The 21,280-nt window shown below is 44.0% G+C and overlaps 1 long non-coding RNA gene across 1 annotated transcript in view; it reads right to left on the reverse strand.

The window, feature by feature from the left end:
* Window positions 1–3,857: 3,857 nt before the first annotated feature.
* Window positions 3,858–21,280, reverse strand: part of LOC147701282 (uncharacterized) — a 33,997-nt gene continuing 16,574 nt past the window's right edge. Inside the window, exons 3-5 of the long non-coding RNA XR_015297168.1 lie at window positions 20,981–21,052; window positions 9,509–9,543; window positions 3,858–7,193 (exon numbers count right to left, since the gene is read on the reverse strand). This is a non-coding gene — a long non-coding RNA (uncharacterized LOC147701282). The remainder of the gene's footprint in view (window positions 7,194–9,508; window positions 9,544–20,980; window positions 21,053–21,280) is intronic.

Here is a 21,280-nt window from a genome sequence, read left to right on the forward strand (position 1 = left end):
TTAGCGTGAAAGGGAACGGCAATGGGGGCTGCGGTGGGTGTTTGTTAGAAATGGTGGTCTCTAGTTGGCAGAGGTAGGTACCTTTGTCCAAATAGGGACCCTTGCTTCTAGTCAGGCTGGGAGATCTTCCTGCACACAAACAATCTTCCCCTCAATGCAGGCACCCTTGCACTGTGGTTCAAGGGTGCCTGCATTGGCGCTAGGCTGCTAAGTTAAGCGCCAGTGCAGGAGGAAATGCAGGACTGCAACATATTCTTGTAAATATGGTGCAGCCCTGCATTCCTTGTAGAGGCGGAGCGCGACCTTAGCCAAGGAGGCTACCACTTCATTGTAAATATGCCCCATAGGGTCTCATTTACACATTTTGGACGGGGCAGTAGGTCTCTTTGCTGTGCTGCCCTGTGTCAAAAGAAAAGTGCAGGAATGTGCTGTATTTATGATCTACAGAGCATTCCTGCCCTTTCCCACAGAGCTGGTGCCAACGCCGGCACCCTTGTACCATGGTGCAAGGGTGTCTGTGTTGTAGGAATTATTGTTTTAAGGCAGGGCGGGACATCTAACTGCACACAAACAATCTTCCCCTCAATGCAGGCACCCTTGCACTGTGGTTCAAGGGTGCCTGCATTGGCGCTAGGCTGCTAAGTTAAGCGCCAGTGCAGGAGGAAATGCAGGACTGCAACATATTCTTGTAAATATGGTGCAGCCCTGCATTCCTTGTAGAGGCGGAGCGCGACCTTAGCCAAGGAGGCTACCACTTCATTGTAAATATGCCCCATAGGGTCTCATTTACACATTTTGGACAGGGCAGCAGGTCACTTTGCTGTGCTGCCCTGTGTCAAAAGAAAAGGGCAGGAATGTGCTGCATTTATGATCTACAGAGCATTCCTGCCCTTTCCCACAGAGCTGGTGCTAACGCTGGCACCCTTGTACCATGGTGCAAGGGTGTCTGCGTTGTGGGAATGATTGTTTTAAGGCAGGGCGGGACATCTATCTGCACAAAAGGTGTTGTCCTCCTATGTCTGCTGCAGAATGGAGCACACATGGAAAGAGGAAAGAAGCATTTGCAATGCAATAGGTCTCGCATTTGTCAGAGTTTAAGCTATTGTCTTTGTAAATGACAATGCCTTTTATTTATCTGTTTTGATAATTAACACATAAATACAAGGCATTGTCATTTACAATACCAATAGCTCAAACTCTTGCAAATGCGAGACGTGTTTCACTTCAGAAAAGCGGCCGCCATTGTCCCTGGCTGCTTGGAAAGCGAAAGTATGCATGGCGCACTGAATGTTGCAGGAAAGCATGTCGTGCTGGCAGTAGGAGAAACTCATTAAAGAAAATAGTGCTTACAGACTAAGTAAAACATACCATGTAACAACAGAAGTACAAAGGCCAGTCCTCATGGGAGGTTACAAATGAAGACAAGGCCGTACTAAGGAGGGACTAACAAGCCTATTATCGAATCAGAAGCCAGCATTTACAAAGGACAATGACACAAGCCAATGAAAAATATGGACAGAGAGTGGGCGGAGCTTCAAGTCCATACTCGAATAGAGCATGGCTCCAGAGCAACGCATGGGCTGCCCAGGCTCGACCTAAAAAGGAGGAGAAATCGAGAAAGGAAAACATTTCTCCTTGTTACGCCTGCTCTGGGAAGGTGTAAGGTTTAGGCGCTGCCCCAGGTTTACGTGATTTTGTAGAACGAGGGCAGTGCAAAAATCCATGGGGGTTGCTAGGGAACACCCACCACCACGCCCATGGAATGCCTCCTTGAAGCAGAGTGAGGCAACGTTTCACTTTGTGCTGCCTTGCCTTACTGCATATCCATGAGACCAGGGGTGGTACTAGGCCCAAACTTCGGGGTGGGCTAAGACTCCCAGCCAGGGCTGGTCCAAGCACTGGTCGCGCACAGTGCACAGTCTTTTTTGGCACCCCTCCCCCATTTCCTCCTTCTCCATGAATTTTCTCACAACCACTCACCAACAATGCACTTCATCTCTCTATAGCCCCTTTCTGACAAACATTTCATTTTTTATAGGGCTACTCATGGTTTACTCACACTCAGTTCTGTGATCTACTTGGTAAACGTTCTTTGTAGCAGGCACATTAACACTCTGCGCTGTGTGGGTCACAGGAGTGCATATGTGAGTGCACGGTGAGTGATGCAAGAGTGTGAGAGTAGGGTGAAAAGAGTGACTGCAGGGGGAGTGAGGTGACCATATTAATTTGTATGGATGTAAGTGCAGAGTGGGATGAATGAATGTATGGTTAGTGATGGGCTTGTTTGAGTGAGATTGCAGAGTGAGCACTGAGGGGGACAGGTGAGTGTAGTGCCACATCAGTGAAGGGTGAGTAGTGTGCTCATGTGACAGCAGTGTGAGGTACAGTTGAACAGCGCAAGTGCATTGTGAGTGCAGAGTGATCAATGTGAGTGCAGAGTGAGCGGTGTGCTCATGTGACCACAGGGTAAGTGGAGGGAGAACGGTGTGAGTTCATGGCAAGTGGCATAAGTGCTTTGTGGTCATTGTGAGTGCAGGGTGAATAGTGTAAGTGCATGGTGATCAGTGTGAGTGTATTGTAATCGCTGTGAATGCAGGGTGAGTGTGAAAGTGAAGGGCGAGAATGAGGAGGGAGTTGTCTGAAAGCAGGGTGCATTCCAAGACACTTGAACTAACTCAGCATGTTATTGAGGGCTGGCGTAGGGTTTCAGGTATAAGATAAACTATTGCTATTATGGCATTATTCAGCGACAGGACCGGACTGGCCACAGCGGGCACTGGGCCATTTTTGGTACAGGGAGACTGTTATGCAGCAGTGCCACAATATCGACCCCCTGTACCGAAAGCAGCTGCAGTGTTTTCCATGCACACCCCCTCCACCCCCACAGGAACCACTCCCTCCTCTTTGTCCAGTCAGACTCAATTGCCAAGGCCGGTTTGCGTTCCCTGTCCGGCCCTGTTCAGGGATCGAGGGTGGAGGAAATAAATATTGTGCTCATCCTGCAACAAACTTCCGGTCTTGTGATTAGGGTTGCCAGATCATCATATTAATGTCCTAGACATTACAAAAATAAGCAGTCACCTAAAGCCTAGTTTCAGCACTTATCTGTGCATACTTGGAACAGCAAATATAAATAGAAAGCATTTTTCATTGTGATCTAGGGCTGCCAGAATGATCCATGACTGATAATTAAAGGGAACAAAGGCACATCTCAATTGAATACCTTTGATTTTATTTACAACCCTATTTAGTGCCAAGACGAGGCCTTTGCTGGCTCTTTAAACAACAAATGGCTGGTAATTTTCTTTTGGCAACCCTACTTTAAATTTCTTTTCATGAAATACATTCTCACACTACAGCAGTGAATAAAAACTACAAATGTAAGGAATAGGCAGAGTGGGGGCTCAAAGAGTATGGCAGTCAGAAAAAAAACGAAGCCTTGTTAACCGGGTTACAAAGGTATGCAAATATGCAAATGGTCTTTAAAGACCTGTGAAAAACTCGGGCATGCCAGAGATTAAGACTCCAGACACCGCCCAGCCGACCCCACAGCAGCTGGAGTTGCAGCAGCCCGGGCTCAGAGACACGACGGGGAGGGCTGAAGCCCTTTCGGCCCTATGGGTGTTACGGGCCTACATGAGGCCATGCAAAGCCATGCAAGGTGGCTTTGCGTCACCTCATTGATATGTATGAGAGGCCTATGCCTTGAAGTTGGTGGTAACCCATTTGCCAAGGTGGGCCCTTCCCATTTGTGAATGTATGCATAAACGTTTTTTAGGAGCAGGCAGTATTACCACTGCCTACTCTAAAAAAATGAAAAGCAAACTTTTCTTTTTTCGTTTTTGAAACACATCCTGTTTTCCTTTACGGAAAATGGGCTGCGTTATAAAAAAAAAGTTGCTTTATTTGAATGCAAACACAGACATGGTGGTCTGCGGTCCAAAGTAGGAAACCATCTCAGTGTTTTAGCTATTCCCAATGGGTTGCAAATTGTGACCTACCTCATGAATATTAATGAGGTAGGTCATTTGCGAACCCATTAGGAATTGCTATAGTACATAGCTGTTTGTGATTTGCTAATAGTGAATCGCAAAAATTTCCTATTAGGAAATCGCAAACCCTAATCTTTGTACATCTGGCTCTAGGTGCATAGGAAATGTAGTGGGCATGTATGTGTCTCGGGACCATATGTACAAATTTAGGGATTGCGATTTCCGAATTGCGATTCTTTGTGAATCCCAATTTGGAAATCTCAATTCCTAATGTATTCAACCCATTGAGTTTCAATTAGCGATTCCTAATGGGGTTGCAAATGACCTACCGCATGAATATTAATGAGGTAGGTCGTAATTTACGACCCATTAGGAATGCGGCCATGCAACGGATGGTGGCCTGCTGGGGTCAGCAGACCACCATGTCTGTGATTGCTTTTTATTAAAGCAGAGTTTTTTTTAATGCAGCTCGTCTTCCTTAAAAGAAAACGAGATGCATTTAAAAATAAAAATATGAAGCTCTGAAGTTTTACTTTTTAAGAGCAGGGAGTGGTCCCTGATGCCTGCTCTTAGAAAATATTTGGTTTAACATTCACAAGGGGGAAGGTGTCCCCACTTGTGTGAATGGTTACCACCACTCTTGAGGTGTCAGTAAAAAACAAATGTTTTCCACCCGTAATTCGACCACAAAACATTCATGCATACCAATGTGATTCGGAATTAGGAAGGGACGCCCTAAACACGACCCTTCCGAATACCAAATCCCTAAACACAAATTGCAATTCGATAACATGTTATTGAATCACAATTTGTGCTCTGTACATATGTAAAAGCATTTTTGAGGTCTGTAACAGTGTTACCGGCTGCAAAAATGCTTTTGTACATATGGCCTGCTTCTTCAATGTCAAGTTAAACTGGAATAAATTCACAAATATCTTTGTACTTCATGAAATATAAATTAAAAAAAACAACTGGACAAGAAAAACATCATCAAAAGTAATTTTTACAACAAAATAGGGAAAACATTTGTAGATATTTCGGCCGGTTGTACAAAACGTTTGTGGTCACATAGCCTGTGATTTGCAAAATCACAGGTTTTTCTACTGGAAAAGAGTGTGTCACAATGTACTACAGTGCTTCCAGCTCGTAAACTTCCTTATGGGACTCATTACAAATCGCAAAAGGGAGATGGAATAACCTAAATGAAAAATATTAATCATATGCAACGACCACCAATAGCAAACTATCTAACATGGGCTAGTATCTGATCCACAAAGTGAAAGTCGTCCTCATGGGACGGCTTCCACTAGGTGAATGGTGGCTGCCGGACTTGGTAGGAGTAGACAGTGGTCCAGTAGATCACAAACCCTCCCTCCCAATGTCCGTCCCTGTATGCACATGCTGGCACTTGGGGCATAGGAGCTACATTAAAAAAAGAATAATGTCCGCATGCAGGAAACGTGAATGCAAAGGCGGAATCCGCTGTGCCTTTTATTTGCAGCCAATTCCTTCTTCTTTACATATTATTGAGGCAGGTCATTTTGTGATCACTTATGAATGAGCATCTTGTGAAGCCCAGGTAGCAACCAGCCAATGTCAAAATTACTCCAAATGTGGTTTAGTAAAGCTGCCACTTTATCGACTATTTTGCTGACAGCTCTCTCTCTCCAAAAACTGGCTTACTGCTTAAGAATTTTCTCAGAGAAAGTGATGACTTTCAGCAAATCGAACTAGTAAAATTACAGTTTTCCACACATCTTGCATTATCATACAGTTTGATAGAGTCGGATGCTAGTCGCATCCATCAGACCATTGTGACTTTGCAATTTGTTTCTTGTTAATATTTTCTCAATTGAACATTATGGATTATAACGCCTAGAGGCAGTCACACAGATTCTTATACCAAGTACCGCAAAAGAATTGCCTCCAAACATTGACAAGGGCTCAACCAAGAACATCACCAAGGAGAACCCACAGAGAGTGTCAGAGAGATTCATATACAACAAAACACCAACACACTGCTTCAGAGAATTGATTATGGTTCAAGAACATCACCAACTAGTAAAGAGCATCGCAGAGGCTCATATACCAAGTATTACCACAGAACTGCTTCGGAATATCAATGCCAGTTCATTCAGGAACATCATTGAAGAAAGGGTAACAAAAAAGAGGCGGATAGTCCAAACGCTGCCATTGAAATGACTCAAAGCATCAATAAAAATATATCCGAGAACATACCCAAATGACCCTTATAGAGTGTCAGAAGATTCATATACCAGGTACTGCCATCGAAGTACTTGAGATCATCGATGAAGGTTTACCGAAGAACATCCCCAAGAATATCCAACACAAATTCCCCTAATAGAGCACCACATGATTCCTTTTGGAAGTACAGCCAAGCAACTGCTTCACCGTTTCAATGCAGCTTCACCCAAGAAAATCACCATGAATAATCTTGGGGAGTGCCATAAAGTTCATATACCAAGTACTGCCAGAGGATTGTTTCAGAGAACTGACGAAGGCTCATCCAAGAACATCACCAAGAATAATCCGTAGCGAGTGTCACAGGGTTCATATAACAAGCATAGCTAAGATGGTGCTTCACAGCATCAATGAAGATTTATCCAAGAACATGACCAAGGATAATCGATTCAGGCTTTCACAGACATCATATTCCAATGGACTGCTTGTTGTCCTTGAAGATTATCCTACAACATCACCATAAACTACCTTTAGAGAGTGTCTCTGTGTTCATAGACCAGGTACAGTCAAGGGATTGCTCCAGAACTTTGATGGAGGAAGCTTAGTCCCAGATCCATCACAAAGGACGACCCCTTTAGAGGATCACAAAGGTTCATACAAGTGCAGTCAATCAACTTTGTCTCGACATCGATGAGGGTCCATCCAAGGTCCTCATGGTGGATTTCTAGTAGAGAGTGTCGTGGAGCTCCATCGATGTTGTGCTGACATGGATCCACTCGAAAGCATTGATGGAGGTTTATCTGAAGATATTAATAAGTATTTTCTCTGAGCAAAAAGAATGTTGCCGGGCAAATTATACAAACAGTTCTCTCCTGATAATTAGTAAGGTTGGAAGCTGCGACCTCTTAGAGACATGGTGTTCAGCTGTGACTCCACCCATAGTCATACTGAGGCGCGGCCTTTCTCCTCCCGGGATGCAGCTTGCTTCCTGGCTTTGCCCTGAAAAAAAAGTACAAGATGCCTAATTATTTTACTTTTGGTCTTTGGTACACCAACATGTTCTCTTCCATCCACTAATAGAGATAGAGGCATGGGGAAGAAGAAAAGATGTATTTATTTACTCTTTCATTTTCAGGTCGCACTAATTTACCGCCTTTTCGCCACCTCAGAGCAGCGAGAGACTCTACAATGTTCTTTAAGTACAGCAAATAGCAAAGTGTAAAGCACACTAGTTGTCAGGAGGAAAGTGCGTGATTTCGAGTACGGCAAGTAGTCCACCAGTTCAGAGGAGGCCATGGACTCCATTTCCATGGCAGAGGGCTTCCCGCCCAATGTGGGGATCCCTGCAGGCAGGTGGGGCTCTCGCTGCCTTCAGTTGAGCAGTTGCTGCAGGCAGTGAAGCTTTGATGAGCAGGGGCCATACTTGTGCCCCCTCCACAAAGTTTTTCAAGAAATCCTCGCAAAGATAAAAACAAAAAAATCAAGGACCCGTGCCTGCATGGGGTTTCCCTCTGAGAGAGGGTGGGGGTGGCGGTGGGATTAATGGGGGTGCATTGAGAGATCTACCTGTCCAGGAACGTCATGCCTCTCATGGCGGTACAGAGCATGGAAAAACACTTACGTTACTATGCCTTAAGTAGGGAGAAGTGATCGTCACTGTGACCTTACTGTGACCTGGGACCACCAGGCCAAAGATATACACTCTAGGATCCACTAGAGGACGAATCCCAGCTCTTCCTTCCAAGCAAGGGAACCGTGTGATTGTGGTGGTGCTCCTGCACCACAAACGCCCTCGGTCTGCGATTGGCTCTGGCCGTGGTGCAGCTTTACAGTAGAGACTTGTTGCATCAAGGTGAACCTCTCATGTCCTCATGAGGACTGGAGAGGGTTGAATGGCAGGAAGCTTATTAGGTGGAACAGGGAGACAACCCCGAGTATATGCAACAATGAACCCCATCAGGACTGGGACTGCTATCCGTGCACGCACAGTGATGCTCTACATGATGTGCACATGGGACCGAGACAGGTGAGAATGAGGAGGAGCTCCAGGCACACACAGGAATGTCCTCCATAGGGCTGGGGCAGGTGAGGAGGGTGAGGACCTTCCAAGTACAAGCAGGTGGGTTCTCCATGTTGTGAACGTGGGGTTGCGACCGGTGATCGTGGTTAGGGACCCTTCATACGCACAGTAATGTCCTCTAGGTTGTGTAGAGGGTGTTGGGACAGGTGAGCACGGCTAGGACCCCTTCATACACAGCAATGTCCTCTAGGTTGTGTACTTGGAGCTGTGACTGGTGAAGATGGGACGGGGGGCAGCAGGTAAAAGCAGAATGTTCCTCCATGTTGTGTTCAGGGTGCTGGGACCAGTGATCGGGGTTAGGGACCCTGCGTACAGTGATGTCCTCTAGGTTGTGTACATGGGGCTGTAATAGGTGAGAATGGGGAGAGCCATCCAGGTACACGTGTGGAAAGGATGAGGAAGGGGAAGATACTGCAGGTTTATGCAGTAGTTGGGGATGCCTGGGAGGGTGAGGCTGGGAGGATGCAGGGGTGCCCCGCCTGAGACAAAGGCCAAAGGGGCAGATTTATGTTGGACTTGCACCACGTTTAAGCCGCCGTTGCGTCACGCAACAACGGTGTAAACGTGGTGCATCCCTGCGACCCATTTACAAGGTGACGCATCTAGGCAGATGCATCACATTGTAAAGTCCTGCGCCACATGTGGGCGTTCCGGCGCAGGGTGGGCGTTCCGGGGCAGGTGCGCCTCGCAAAAGTGCCTGCGTGAAATCTACAAGATTTCACGCAGGCACTTTTAGGCCAATGCTGCGTCAAAACAGGCGTAAGGCTTGATGCAGCATTGGACAGATAGGGCCCCCTAGAGCATTGCTGGAGCTGCGTCGCGCTTGCGATGCAACTCCAGCAATGCGCCACCTTTACGGCACAGATGCGTCACGCATCTGTAAAGTTTTTGCCCCATGGTGCGCCGCACTGTAAATGCGGCGCACCATAGGTGGCGGAGCTGTGGCGCACAATAACTGGCACATCCCTGGGGATGCACCAGTTATTGTAAATCTGCCCCAAGGTGTTTGCAAGGGAGATGGGACAAGAGAGTGAGTGGAGGTCAGGAAGGACCCTTTAGAGTGCAGGGAGGAAAGGACAGCCTAAGGATGGAAAGGCTGCTCAATGTCCACGTAGGGATACAGGAGGGAGCAGCCTGCAGAAAACGAAGTTTGCAAAATGGCCTTACAAGATGGGTCCAGGACACTGAGACATTGTTAAGGATGGATGAAAAAAGGTTAGGACATCACACTTACCTGCCTGGTTATCCGTTTTAGAAAACTGTAATCCACTGTAATAGAAAGAAACAAATAGTTATCAAGTGACGTTATATTCTTATAGTCATCAGTGATGTAATGTGATATATGAAAGGTAATAGGTGCAAACATGGTAAAGAAACAGAAAAAAACGAGAGCAATAAAAAGCTTTCCATCGATTAGAAAAAACAATGTGAATGAAAACTGTACTAAAACATTGTAGTGTACCGAGTGGGAAGATAATGGAGAGTTGAAGGGGTGAACAGTGTGAAAGTGTTGAGGTGTAGACGAGGAAAGGGTACAAACAGAGGAAGTTAAAGGGGAGGTGGAAGCTTGCAGTGATCTAATAGGAAAAAGGACAGAAACAGGCAGGGCAGAGGCGCGGATAAAGAAAGAGGTGGAGATGGTCCAAGCGGGTGGACAGGTAAAAGGTACCAGAAGGTGAGGTATCTAGGCTTCTATGTTATGCTTTCCCTCTCAGTGGAATACTCATGTGATGCAATCCTCATGTGATGTCACTTCATAGAATGTTGGGAGTCAGATAGCCACAGTTGGCTGGGCTGAGCAGCATGCTGGCTGCTCCTGGTGGGGTCTCCCTATGGTATTGTTCCTATCTTCTTATCATCCTGTAAATCCTGTAACTATCCTGGAATAAACCATTTCTAAACTTCATGATCACTTGTGGACATTTGATCATTACAGAAGGACAGGCAGGTATTTTCTAACATTGGCTTTTAACTTCAGTATATCTACTGCAAGAGCCTAATTTGGCAAAAAGTATTTAAATATGTTTAAAAAAAAGAAGGAAACAGTAGTGAGGGACTGGCTTAGAAGAGTGACAAAGAGGGAAAGACAAGTAGGAAAAGAATGAGTTGAAGAATGTAAGGGACGCAGGGACCTTATTATACAAAGTGCCCATGGGTTCAGCTGGCAAGTGCACACACACTACGCTCCCCAGAGGCACTTTGTTATTACAGAAAGATCCACGGATATGAACATGGGTGCCGCACCTTCTGTAATATGGATCCAGTTCTGTGCTAAATATGCGCTGCCTCGATTTCAAGGGGATGTTCCCTCATCTGCATGGGTCACGGCCATATGCAGATGAAGGAATCATTTGCACTTAAGCCATATTACACATGTGAACATCTCTTTATTCCACTTGGAATGAGTGGGCTTTTCACAGGTACCACAACACACGCAGAAGAGCCCTTGAGTTCCCTGGGTCATGATGAGTCGCACCTTTGCATTCAGGTAAACCACTCAATGGAAACAGACTCCTGGAATATCTTATCACCACTTTCTACTCCAAGACAGGTCCTGGTCTTTGGTGTCAAACAAGCACCAGCCATACCACTCTGATCAGGCACAAACTCTTTTTGCTTGGAAGATGGTGCTCAGGAAGCTTGTGTAAGGTTCGAGTGGTAAAAGTGGAGTGCTCATTCGCCAGGACTGACAATTCACAGCTGTCTCCCGGGATGCTACATCATACTATTAACACAGCACCAGTTGACAACAAGCAGCATGGTCAGGCTAGAGACGTGAGTGCGCTGCGCTTGGCTGCAGGATGAGGCGGTCAGCTGTATCAGCTGCTAAGGTAAGCCATGGCTCAAGATAAGCAGGTGCTGCAACATCTCACGAGAGCCTTCAACCCTCTGGACGGTGGCCAATGATACTGTTAACATCGGCAGCATGGTAATGCTAAATCTGCGGGGGAGGACTCGCACTTGTGCATGAAGGAATAGCACCCTGTCAGAAGCAAGAGCAGTGCTTTAACAGTCAAGCACAGAGGGCTTACACCAGCAGGTGGATTTTTCGCAGCTATCTTATTTCAGCCAGTATTTATCTACCAATTACATAAAAACTTGAGTTTTTTTTAATTGTACCTATATTTATTTATGCATGTTACTCTGTATTATATTATATTATATTATATTATATTATATTATATTATATTATATTATATTATATTATATTATATTATATTATTTTATATTATATTATATTATATTATATTATATTGTGTTACAATATATTATATTATATTATGTTACAATATATTATATTGTATTATATTATATTATGTTATATTATATTTCTTAGCTCATTGTTTAAGAGGGGATCATTGGCAACAATAACACCACAAGGTTCTCAAGGTTTTTGTCTTAAGGAACAATAGTGCCTAAAATGTCATGCAGAATGTGAATTTATATTGGGAGCATCTGGAGGGAAATGCCAGAAGCAAATCATATGATTCGATTGTTTTTAATATAATAAAGAGTATTATGCTTTTATGCCTCCTACTGAAGTTGGCAATATCAAGAACTGGACGAGGTGGGCTCACTCATGTAATGTGACATGCTTCATCATAGGCCAACTCGTCCCACCCTGGTAAAATGATACACCAGGGCGGCCTTAACCTCGGGATGGGCTGTCCCTAAGGGGTTCTTAGATATTCTAATCTTTTTCTGAATAACATGGGTCCAGTTTCTAACTAAAAATACCTCAGGGTATCCTTTTTTTGTACTTGTGTGCCCTCTGTATAGGTAAAAGGATTACCATTCAGTAATAGGGGGGTATGGATGTGGAAACTATGATACTTGTATACCCCTGGCTTCATTCCACATGTTTCTACCCTTTCCTAAAAACATAACAGTTCTTGGGCATTCATCAGGGTTAATAAATGCCTCCCTGACCCTAACAGAAAGTAACTAAAAGCAGAGAAGACCAACCTCTCTGAGGTTAACATCTACATTACATACCTTTGATCAAGGAGACAAAAAAGAAAAATATTGCTAGGTGATACTCCGTACATGTAAAAAATTAATGTGACAAGCAAAATTGAGCGGGATAAAGTTGTGGGTAGTGTGACCAGGTCTAACAAATTGATGATTAGAAAAAATAAAGAGAATTCTAAGGAATCCAGGGGAGACAAAAGAAACAGTATGGAAAACCAAAACAATCTCAGTTATGAATATTTTTGCCCAGCTTGGAGTGCGACTTGTTTCAAGTACGACTAGTAAAGTCTCTATGCTTGTATATGGGGGTGTGGGGCAGCAGTTAATAAGAATGTGAATGTTGTGGTAAAGGAGGGCAAGGAAATTTTCATCACTGGTGATGATGAAGAGTGATATATTTGTGTATTACAACTGAGATCTAGTAATGTTTCATATAGCATGCTTGGTATTAATTGAGTGGATGTAAGAGTAATGGCAGACTTGAGGTGTCCTTATACTCTTGCAGAAGTAGAGGAGTAAGCCAAATTTACTGAGTTAGCACTATGAAACTTCAAAGTCAAAATGTATGCATATAGTGGAAAAATCATTGAGGTGCTATGGGAATTTGGGGCCATATTATCAAGAAAGGGCAATAGATTATCTCCGCTTTAATCGGCAGGAAACTGCCAGTAAAGTGACGATAATGGGCTTGATAATATGCCCTTGTGAATTCCCATAGAAGCCCAGGTTCTGGTGCTACCTTGGGCTTCTATGGGAATTCACAAGGGCATATTATCAAGCCCATTATCGCTGCTTTAGCGGCAGTATCCTGCCAATAAAAGCGGTAATAATGTATCCACCTTTCTTGATAATATTGATAAGATGGCCCCAGATTCCTAACTTCGGGACATAAATATGAGATTTGCCGTGCAGGCCAGCACAGCTTTGCTTTGCTGCCCACATCACAGTAAAAATGCAAGAATGCATCATATTTATCCAATACAGCACATTCCTGTCCATTTCCCTGGCACTGGCACCATTTTAGCCGCTACGCGCCATTGCACGCACCCTTGCACCATGGTGCATACGTGCCTGTGTTGTAGGCAGGATTGTTTTTGTGCAGGAAGGTGAACCTTCCTGCACAAAAACAATCCTGAGAGGCTTTTTTATCTTTCCTATGTGTGCAGCACATAGAAAGAGGAAAAAAACAGGAGAAAAAAACATATTTCTCCTCGTTACACCTCCTTGAGAGGCGTACCTTTTTCCTGGTTTACAAGGTTTGGTAAATCAGGGAATGCATCAAAAAGCATGGGAGTTGCATGGGGAAACCCACGCAACGCCCATGGAGAACCCACCCAGGACAGAGTAATACAACCCAGCGATTTGTGCTGCATTGCATTAATCTATATTTTTGGAGCCACGCAAAGTGGCTTTGCATAACTTTAAAAATATGACTTATTTTGTGGTGCAAGAGTGATACAAATGTGTGTCATAAATATGTCTATTAGTTTCAAAGAGAAAGCGACAAAGGGAGTTGTGTGTGTTGCAAAAGTTGATTTTGTTTATTAAATTGGGGTGAACAGAAGGCTATCATTCTAGATCTTAATCAACCCAAGCAGGTATTATCAGCAAGTGAAATGTGGAATATGCAAGGAAGTGAGAGTGTGTAGGTGGCTAGATATCCAGAGGTGCTTTGTGACAGACTGGGGAAGTGAAAAGGAATTCGTCACAAAATCATCTTTAAGGACAAGTTTGAGTAGCAGTTGAAGAAATCTATGTCAGATCCTCAAAACCCTGCTAACTCTAGGTCGATTTCGTTATTACCCGTTTTATCCAAGGTAATGGAAGACACATTCATCAGCATTTGGCCCAGTTCGTCTCGACAAACAATTTGTTACATGACTCTCAGTCAGGGTTTCGCCCAGGATTCTCGACTGAGACAACACTCTTGGGAGTCACTGAGAATCTCTGCTTCATGCTGGACAGAGGGGACAGGGCTGCACTGATTTTGTTAGACCTCAGTGCGGCCTTCGACACCATCTCCCACGCCATTCTGCTTAGAGCGCTGGCCTCCCTAGGCATTGGTGACAAGGCCCTGAAATGGCTGGAATCTTTCCTGGCCGATCGGACCTTCCAAGTCTTCTCCCAGTCCTCGTCATCCAAGGTTCATGCCTCTCCTTTTGGAGTGCCCCAGGGTTCAATCCTCAGCCCCCTTCTTTTTAATCTATATGTTATTCCCCTGGCCTACGTCGCTGAGCAAGCGGGGCTCACACTGTTTACCTACGCGGATGACTCGCAGATCGTCTTTTCCCTTTCACAATTGGATCAGTGCCCCACTTCCCTCCTTCAGTCAGGTCTCAGTGAAATAGCAACTTGGATGAATCAAAATCTGCTCAAGCTGAATGGGGGGAAAACAGAGATTCTGATCCTTGGGAATAAGCATGATCTGTGGTGTTCCAAGCATTGGCTGGCCGAAATGGGCCGTCTTCCATCCACATCATAGCACGTCCGCAACTTGGGGGTGATCATAGATCAGGGGCTTACAATGCAGACACAAGCGAAGAAAGTGGCGGCCACTTGCTTTGCCATCCTGCGCTGGCTGAGGAAGATTTTGTGAATGCTGCCTGTTGACACCCAGAGGTCTGTGGTCAATGCCTTGGTGACCTCCCAGTTGGATTACGGTAATGTACTCTACCTGGGGGTTACCAAGGCAGTCACCAGGTGCCTCCAAATGGCTCAGAACGCTGCGGCGCATCTACTCTGGGGCTGCAAAAGATACGAACCTATCGCTGTGAAGTTTAAAGCCCTAAGCTATTTGTACAAAATTAAAGCAGGCACGGCCCCAGATATCTGAAATCACTGGTCAAGACATACTCCCCAATACGCACACTGCGGTCGTCCACCCAAGAACTTTTCTGTGTGCCTAAGGTCAGACTCTCAAGGATTGGTGGGAGGTCCTTCGCCTCTATGGGTCCCAGGCTTTGGAACTCCCTCCCCCTGGACATCCGCGCTGAAAGCTGCTATATCCGTTTTCGGAAAGCAATTAAAACCTGGCTGTTTAACCAATAATCTATGAGCCAGTGTTTGTGGCTCTTCTCTCCGTTAGCTCCGGGAAAGCCTTTTTGGGTAGCTGCCATGCTCTATAAACTGAATAAATAAATACATAAATGGATAAGGTGAATAGGGTGTTATGAAGGAAATTGAAATCTCAGAGTGATTAGCACCTTTAGTATTAGCATGCAAGCCAAGAGGGGTATTTAAAATGTGTGAGGACTTACATAACCTCACTGCAAACATCACCATCCCCTACCCAATAATACTGAGCTTTCAGCATCAGGAAAAGGGCCAATAATCTTCACCACTTTACATATGTCTGCAGAATATCACCAAATAGAGATTTACAAAGCGTCCCAGCATTTGGCTGCATTTGTGACCTCAGAGGAGGCATACAGGTTTCAAATAACTGCCATTTACATTGACATCAGCTTTAAAGTCTTTCAGGGGACAATGCATGTCCTCTATAAGGATGCAAAGGTTGCAGCAGAGTTTCAGGATGATGTTTGAAACTACTTTAGTGGAGTAGAATAGGATTTTAATTCATGTGCTGGAGATGTTAAAGATTAGGGCATAATTTCAAGAAGGAAAAGTGCAGGATTACAGTGTAAGGGTGTTAACTATTTTTGGCATCAGAATTCTAATAAAGTATTCAAACCTAAGTAAGGTTTGACCAGAGTAATAACAGAGACATTTGAACTGCAGAGTGAGGTCATATTATTGACTTGTGAATTTTATGCTAAAACTTAGTACTACCTTTAGTATAACCAAAATAACCTTTGCAGGTGCAGTTTTGAAAAAAAACAAATGGTTTAAATGATCCTGTGAGTCCAAGATAACAGGCGTGTCACTGTTGAAAATGTATAAAACCCAGGATAAATATGTTATTGACTGATGCCAGCATTGTGAGCTTTGAGGCTTTGTTCATCAATGAATGTGGGAATTGTGAAGACGTAGTTTTGTGTATTATTAGTATTGTTTGCTTAAATAAGGATGCAGAGGCTATGTGATTAGACAGGGTGAAGGCAAGTTTTATTCCTCTGGAGTGACTTGGGCGATGTTAAATACTAATGCTGAAATTCGAGGGGAAGCTTTGAGATACATGTCCAGTCTATATGAAGAGGATATACAGCTAAGTAAGGATTGTATAGAGGCGTGGTTAAAGCCAATAGAACTCCTGCAATTAATGAGTGAGCAGAAGCGGGTCCTTGAGGCTGAGATCACAGAGGAAGACATCAGGGCACAATGTAGGAAAATGACTATCGGGAAAGCGGCCGGGCCAGAGGATCTTCCAGTAAAATTATAGATTAATTATTTCCATTCCTAAGACAGGGTTTCAACACAATATGTGTGTGGGGGAAAGTGCACCTCAATCCTAGTCAGATGCAACAGTGGCCTTAATTTTGAAACCTAATAAACACCCGACAAGAGCAGAGTCCTCCAGGCCAAAATCGCTCTTGAATTCAGACTATAAACTCTTTCGGGGATAATAATGTTGAGAGTTGCGCAGGTTATTAAGGGCATAATACATCCAGACCAGAGAGGCTTCATTCCAGGGAGGCAGTTAAATGAACTTAAATATTTGATGGTGGGAGAAATAGATACCGTAGAGGACCAGAAACTACCTCTGACTGTAGTTGCGGTGGACGCAGCAAAGGCTTTTGATCAAGTGCACTGGATACATCTATGGGAGACCCTCAAGAGCTTCGGATTCCCAAATAATACAGTGAGGGCTGTACAGAATTTCTATCGCCTCTCCAAAGCTAGGGTGTTAGTTAATGGAGAATTGTCTGACTGGTTCCACATCACTAGGGGTACAAGGCAGGGATGCCCGCTATCCCCACTGCTGCTTAATCTGTACATTCAGCCTTTCGTGCAGCAGAACAGGGCTGATCCTACGATAATTACTTTAAAGGCTTCTGGGTTTGTGGCCAAATTAGCACTGTATGCGGATGATCTGACTCTGTATACTATTAATCCGCAGGCTGCGATCCCCATCCTGATGGACAGAGTGAAAGATTTCTGCAAGGTTTCAGGCTATAAGGTCAATGTTGATAAAACGGAAATGATGGATTGGCATCAGGCTAATGGCAGTATGAGGGCAAGAACTGAAATGAGATATCTTGCAGTCCTGATAACACAAAAGCTTGAAGATATCCCAGGAGATAATTGGAAAAAAGTGAGTCAGGAGGTGGGGAGATTGTTAGCGAGATGGGCTAATCTACCATTATATATATATGCCAGAATTAATCTTATAAAGATAATCATCCTCCCAAAAATAACTTTTCTTTTTCATTCAATACCATTGACATTCCGGAGGGAAGACATAGCTAAACTGCAGGGTAAAATGAGTAGTTTCATGTGGGCATCAAAGGGACCTAGGAAAGCATGGATGAAACTGAGGAGAAGGGCGGAGGTAGGTGGACTGGCCCTTCCGGATTTGTTTTATTATTGCTATGCTTTCCATTTTAAGAACTTTCACATGCTAGCAGGTAAACCAGATGGCTCATCTATGGTGAGACTCTTTGAGGCATTGCTTGGGGACCTAAGCCAGGGAGAACATCCTTTTTTGTTTAAGTATGCAGATCTGAGGTTTTCGAAAGGGTGAAGTTAAAGATTCTGAGAATGGCCCTAAAAACGTGTGGGGGGGGCGGTTTACTAAGAGGGTTGGGGTATCATATTATTAATCTTTTGCACCAATTTGGGATTCTCTGGGCACCCCTGACTGTTTGCTGGATCAGCTCAGTCAACCCTTAAAATCTGCTGGTTTAAGCTACTGGGAATCTCTTAAAATGGGGTCAAGTCTGTTAGGCTGGGAGGTTCTGAGAAATTGCACTATGGGACAACTTACGACGTTTACGTATTACCAGCTACGCTCCTGGTGGGATCCCAAGAGTGGGTGGAGGAGGAGGAGGAGGAGGAGGAGGATGATCTATGGTTAGAACAGGCATTGAGAACTGGTCAGTTCTAAGAGGAAGTTTCAATTTGGTACTGGGCCCTTTTGGAGAAAGAAGATAATATCCAATCGAACATATCTGATTTATGGGAAGAGGGTTACGCGGAAGGGGATCTAATGCAAGTATGGCAATCCTCCTTCTTTATCTTACGGGAAGTGGTGAAACCTGCCTCACTTAAGAGAAACCACCTATTTACAATACATAGGGTGTATTGGTCACCGGCTAGGCTCTCAAGAGTGACTGGGAAAGACTATGTATGTCCCAAGTGTGCGCTTCCTTTGGCAGATGACCTCCATATGTTCATGCAGTGTCCAAAGATTACAGCCTTTTGGATGTCAGTGTGCAATTTCATTGAGGAAGTGGCTGGACAGAGGACAGAGGTAAGCCCTTGCCTTATATTCTTTGGGCTATGTTCAGAAGCAAATCTACATGTAAATCCCGCCATAACAAACTTCGGGCATATTACCAAGCAATAGCGATAATTATCGCTATGCATGGTTAGCGGCTAAAATTATATCGCTGCGCTCCGACGATTTTTACCGCTGAGATACCTTGATATTATCAAGGTTTAGCTCAAAAGTGGTAAAAATCCTGTGAAATGCATGAATATCGCTGAAAAATTAGCGATATTCATGCATTATCGTGACAATGCTCTTAGCCATGTTATCCACCTTCCATTGGATAACATGGCTAAGAACTGCTCTGGGCAGGCGTTAGCTTTTGGAGATATTCGTGCTTAGCGCGAATATTTCCAAAAGTAAGGCTTTGTTGATAATTGGAGAATGCGATAATAGCGACTGTTTCCAGTCGCTAACATCTTGGCACGCCCATTTTGCATGTCATTAGCGATAAATATCGCTGACTTGCAAAGTGGGCCCCAAGATGAACGCTATTTCCTACTAGCTGTCGCTAACTGGTGTTAGCGACAGCTAGGTAATAGGGCGATAAAATGATTGCCGCTTTAGCGGGAAAAGTCCCGCTAAGGCGGCGATAATGGCCCTTGGTAATATGCCCCTTCAATTTTTATGCGATTTTATTGGCGAGGCGGGAGATTTGCAGATTATGGAAATCTAAAAACTCCCCTCTTGGGATTCACTGTTTCAGAAGCATTTAGTTTACATGTGAGACTGATATCGCTTGTGAAGCTAGAAGTCTGGAGAGGGTTTGGGTACCGTATGCAGCTTGGAGACAACAGCTAAGTGAGTCCAATGATTAAGCCTATATGTTGTGGTTCCGACTCCACCCCATCTCCTTATCAATACGGGAGGGAGAGGAATGGGGAAGCAGCAACATTCTTTGCAGGGACAAGCTTATAAAGTCCTCTTCGAGAGGTAAGGGGAAACAACACTTATAATGCAACTTTTACAACGCACTACCTTTACAACGAAACTTTTACAATGCAACATCCATTACAATGCATACCATTACAACGTAACCATTACAATGCATGTCACTACAACGCATACCACTACAACGCATGTCATTACAACGCAGTCATTACAACGCTTACGATTACAACGCATGCCTACACTATCCAACACTTACCCTACTGTTGCACCCCCTGGAGTTAGAATAGTAATTTTTACCGCTACACTATCCAATACTTACCCTACTGTTGCACCCCCTGGAGTTAGAATAGTAATTTTTACCGCTACACTATCCAATACTTACCCTACTGTTCCACCCCCTGGAGTTAGAATAGTAATTGTTACCCCTACACTATCCAACAGTTACCCTACTGCTGCACCCCCTGGAGTTAGGATAGTAATTTTTACCCCTACACTATCCAATACTTACCATACATGCAATGTAATGGTATGCGTTGTGATGGTATGCGTTGTAAATGTAGTATGCGTTGTAGTGGAATGCGTTGTAAAGGTAGTTTCAAAGAATTCGTTGTAATGGCATGAGTTGTAATGGAATGCGTTGTAATGGATGTTGCGGTGTAAAAAATGCGTTGTAAAGGTACGCGTTGTCAAGTCACTGAGAGTGCATCTGGAGAACGGTATTGAGAGCTTGAAATGTAGTCCTGCATATACTTTCGGGTTGTATAGTCCTCTACAAAAAAAGTTGCTATGAAAATTAATCTCTTAATATGATGGGGTGGAACCCATTTATGAGCCGGAGATGCTTGAGTATTGAATATTTTATGATAAAATCCAGAGAAAAGAATGGCCTTGGTAGTGCTCATTTTATATACTTACATTCTCCATCAGCTACTCAGAGATGTATTTGAAAAGAGAGTGGCCAATCTCCCCTCATTTAGCAACATTTAATTGTTTAAAGGCCATTGTTCTTCCCCTAACTCAACTGAAATTGATAGATTAGTATGAGCCTCTGTGGAACTAAACATTTAATGATTGGCAAAAAGTGGATAATGGGAGTGGATAAGGGGCTGAAAAGAAGTGCAAGGTAATATGATGATTGGAAGAGAGACAAAAACAGCTTAAGAGGAAGGAGACGTGTGATAAGTAGGAGATGATACTGGGTGTCAGCAGATGTGGGGAGAGAAAGAGCAGAGTGATTGAGAGGGGAAAAAAGATAATAGGAAAGAAAAGAGAAGAAAAAGGACAAAATCTGCCAGAAGAAGATGAGTTAGATAGAGAGGAAGGGGTGGTAGTTGATGAAAAACCTTGGGGAGAGGAGAAGTAAATGCAAATGAGGTGTGTGATAGAGAAAGGAATTTCATACATAAAATAATTAAAAATTGATGAGTATGGAATATATATTTACCACTTTCTTACCAAGTATAAGTGCGCCGATAATAAGCATGACTGCAGCAAAGATCAACCCATTTCTTCGCAGAGTATCATAGTCTGAAAATGTCATGAATAACCACAAAGTTACAAGTTGTAAGAGTGGGCACAGTTTCCCCATCACACATTTTCTGTGAAAGACAACTTTATTCTCAAGGTTCAATTAGGAAAGTTCAGAAGTCTCAGCAATGAGACAAATAGAAAAGGATAGCGCGAGAAAGACAAGTTGGAAAAGGGGGAAAGAGAGCCGGACTGGCTGTAGAGGGCACCGGGCATTTCCCTGGTGCG

The sequence above is a fragment of the Lissotriton vulgaris genome, chromosome 7 (assembly GCF_964263255.1).
Source record: "Lissotriton vulgaris chromosome 7, aLisVul1.2, whole genome shotgun sequence".
NCBI classification, from domain to species: domain Eukaryota; kingdom Metazoa; phylum Chordata; class Amphibia; order Caudata; family Salamandridae; genus Lissotriton; species Lissotriton vulgaris.